At 38.2% G+C, this 4,087-nt stretch overlaps 1 pseudogene; it reads right to left on the bottom strand.

The window, feature by feature from the left end:
- Positions 1-1,373: 1,373 nt before the first annotated feature.
- On the bottom strand, positions 1,374-2,030 carry LOC141519807 (nucleoside diphosphate kinase B pseudogene; annotated as a pseudogene).
- Between the last annotated feature and the right edge of the window lie 2,057 nt (positions 2,031-4,087).

Here is a 4,087-nt window from a genome sequence, read left to right as displayed (position 1 = left end):
CTCTCATCCCTTAACTCCATCTTTATTCAAAAATATTTCTTCACATTATAACAGTAGTCTATTATAAAAGTAGACATAATTCCCCTCCAACCACAAAGATAGAGAAACCTCAAGAAAAATGAAATGAGAGTGGAAAAAAAGTTTAATTGTCTCTGTTTGGATACTATCAACTCTGTCTCTGTAATGGATCAAATTCTTTATCATAAATCCATCTGAAAATTTGCTTCAATATTTTCCTCACAGTTACTATTGCTAGCTGTATTTTCCTTCATCCTCTTCCTCCCAACCCCCTTTCTATTCTGTCTCTCTTTTCACCCTGTTCCCCCTCAAAAGTGTGTTGTATCTGACTAACCTATCCCATGATTTTCCCTCTCATTTATCATCTACACCTCCCACTCCTCCCCCCCTGGTCCTTTTTATCCCATCACTTTTCCCTTTTTTTTTTTTACTCTATGGTAAGACAGATTTCTATATTGAGTGTTTATGTTATTTGTTCTGAGTCACCTCTGATGAGAATCAACTTTCACTCACTCCCCCATCCCCCCTTTTCATTCCATTGCAATAGAATTTTCTTCCCTCTTTTGTGTGAAATACATTAGCCTGTTCTACCTCTCCTTTCCCTTTCTCCCAGTACAATCTTTTTTACCCATTGACAACATTTTTAATATATCATAACCTCATATTTAGCTCCCTCCTGTGCTTTGTTTATATATATATATATATACATATATATATATATATCTGCTCCTTCTAACTGCTCTAATAAATGAGGTTCATTTGAGTAATCAGTATCATCTTCCCATGCAGTAATATAAGCAGTTCAACATCACTGAATATCTCTCTCATAAATACCTTCCCATCTACCCTCTCTCTATTTTGACTGAGCCTGTATTTGAAAATCAGAATTTCTATTCAGCTCTGGCCTTTTCTATAGGAAAGATTGTAAATCTCCTATCTCAATGGATGTTCATCTTTTCTCCTGAAAGAGGATATTCAGTTTTGCTGGGTAGATGATTTTTGTTTTTAATCCAAGCTCTTTTGCCTTACAGAATATCATATTCTAAACTCTACAAGTTCTTAGCATAGAAGCTGCTAAATACTGACCATAGCCCCACAATGTTTGTATTGTTTTTCTGACTGCTTGAAATATTTTCTCTTTGACTTGAGTGAACTAGAATTTGGTTATAATATTCCTGGAGATTTTTATTTTGGAATCTTTTCTGGAAAGTGATCAGTGAATTCTCTCAATTTCTTTTACCCTCTGCTTCTGGGATATCAGGGTGATTTTCCTGAGAATTTTTGAAAAAATGAAGTGTAAGCACTTTTCCTGGTTATGACTTTCTGGTAGCCCATTATTTTTTTTTTTGCCCCTTATTTCCAAGGCTTTATTGAACAAGGTTACAGGGGTAGAAAATGACGGTTCCAATTCCTTTCAATTCCCTGGCATGAAATGTTGTATTCAGGGATGGAGACATGCATATAACACACTCACACTCAGTGACAACAATATTCACACGCATACCACATCTACTAAAAGGAGTAGGTCCAGTCTACATCCACTTTTAAAATCCTTATTCATAGATCCAGTCATGAGCACAAGACTTATAATCAACCAGCTCCTCAGGCTTAAACCACAAGCTGATCTCCTTCTCAGCACTTTTTACAGAATCACTGCCATGAATGATGTTCCTGCCAACTTGAATGCAGAAGTCCCCACGAATGGTACCTGGCTTGGAATCAGCTGGGTTGGTCTCCCCCAGCATCACTCTGCCTGTCTTCACCACATTCAAGCCCTCCCAGATCATGGCTACAACAGGCCCTGAGTTCAGGTATTTCACAAGCCCAGGGAAAAATGGTCTGTCTTTCAGGTCAACATAGTGCTGTTTCCGATGTTTCTCTGAAGCCCTCAGCAGCTTCATGCCCAAGAGGCGGAAGCCCTTCTGCTCAAAACGTTTGATGATGTCCCCGACTAGGCCGCGCTGGACACCGTCCGGCTTGATGGCAATGAAGGTGTGCTCTGCATTGGCCATGGCCCAGGGAAGCTCGGCCTAGAGCAGGAGAGAAGGCGGCAGTGGCGGCAGAGTCCGGAGTCTGCTACTCGCAAGCCCATTATTTTTTTAAATTATCTCTTCTAGAACTCTTTTCCAGGTCAGTTGATTTTCCAATGATATATTTTGCATTTTCTTCTAGTTTTTCTAATTTTGCTTATTGTTCCTTGATTTCTCACAAAAAAAAAAAAAACTTTCCCTTAGGTAATTTTGAAGGAATTATTTTCTTCTTTTGTGTCTTCTTTTCCATCTGTTAAATTGTTCTTTTATGGTGCATTCTTCTCACTGATCTTTGTACTGCTTTTTACATTTGACCAAAATTGATTTTTAACATATTGTTTTCTTTGGTATAAAAGTATCTTCTTCACCAAGCTGCTGACTTGGCTTTCATGACTTTCTTGCATCACTCTCACTTCTCTTACATTTTACCTTTACCTTCCTTACTTGCTTTTCAAAGTTTTTGAGCTTTTCCATAGCCTGAGATCAATTCTTATTTTTCTTGGAGGTTTTAGATACAGAGTCTTTGATGTTGTCATCTTCTGGGTGTGTATTTTGATCCTCCATAGGACCAAAGAAATTATTTGTAATAAGATTTTTTCTTCTCCTGTCTTTTAGCTCATTTCACCAGTCTATGAGCTGATTTCAACTCTTTGTTAAGATAGAGTTCTGCTTCCAGGGTGGAGGATGCAGTTTCCCAAGATTTTAGGGTGTTTGGGACTACCTCCCAAGGATCTCAATTCCTTCCTTATGAGAGACTCTAACTACTCTCCTGTTATGTGCTCTGGTCTGTGGATGATCACAAGCACATCCCTCTGCCTTAGAGTTTTCAGGAGGGTATCTGCTTTGTTATGGAAGTATGGAGCACCAGACTGTGGTGTGAATCTGCGGATGAGAAAGCATCAGAATCCTGATCTAGGCAAAGCAGAGAAACCTTTGTAATCTCCCTTGACCCCTTATCATCTACTGAGTTGAGTGCTCTGGAAGCAGTTACTGGATGTCCCCACAGATTCCCAGGGTGGGACTGCATTTTCCCACTAATGTTTCAAGTTATCCTTGGTAATTTCTAGTCTGCAAGGTCTGGAAACCTATCCAGTTGCCATGCACCTAAGTTCCAAGAACACAGGCACTGCACAGGCTGTTCCTGGAAGGTTGGAGTCCATTGACATTAGAGCAGACCAGGCTGCACTGAGGATCTTTCCAACCTTGGTAGAACAGACACTTCCTGTGGTTCTTCCAAGTAGTCTTAGAGCAGAAAATTATTTTACTCCTTCCTCCACTCCACTACCTTGGCTTCACCCCCAAAATCATATCATTTTATTACATATTCCAAATTATTGCTTATATAACCTAATATACAAGCATTATACACAGGAAGAAAAACAAGATATTTAGACTGTAAGATGAAGTTGTATACTGAGAAAAATAGTTTATTAAATAATGTACTTTGAAAATCTTTTAAAATAGTTAATGAGCTTTGTCCAGAATTAAAGAGAAGAAAAAGAGAAAAAAGACCTTGATAGATTTAATTTGGTAAACTGCAAGGTAATTTAACCTAAGGTGCTCTTCAGTATAGAATTTATTTTTTTTTATTTATGGTTCTTATTGGCATGATGACTATGAAATCCAGGAATACAAGTCTCTAAGGAACTAAAGTCAGGTGACCCAAAGACATCAGGGAATAATGTGTTTTTGTGGTTTTATCATTTCTGGCTATGTCCAACCTTTCATGACCTCATTTTGAATTTTCTTGACAGTGAGATTGGAATGGTTAGCTACTTTTTCTTTAGATCATTTTACAGATGAGGACACTGAGACAGAGAGGGTTAAATGATTTTCTCAAGGTCATATAAGCAACTAAGTCTCTGAGGCCATATTTGAAGTCAAGAAAATGAGTCTTCCTGACTTCAATACCCTTTAAACTGTACCACCTGCTTGCCCATTAAAGATATAAAGAGTGAGCATAAAGACACATTGTATTTACAGTGTTTTCCTTTGGGCATGAAGCAGCAAAACAGATATTCAGTAGGTAAAATTTAGGG

The sequence above is a fragment of the Macrotis lagotis genome, chromosome 1, assembly GCF_037893015.1.
Source record: "Macrotis lagotis isolate mMagLag1 chromosome 1, bilby.v1.9.chrom.fasta, whole genome shotgun sequence".
Taxonomy (NCBI): Eukaryota; Metazoa; Chordata; class Mammalia; order Peramelemorphia; family Peramelidae; genus Macrotis; species Macrotis lagotis.
This window is presented reverse-complemented; position numbering and strand designations above follow the sequence as displayed.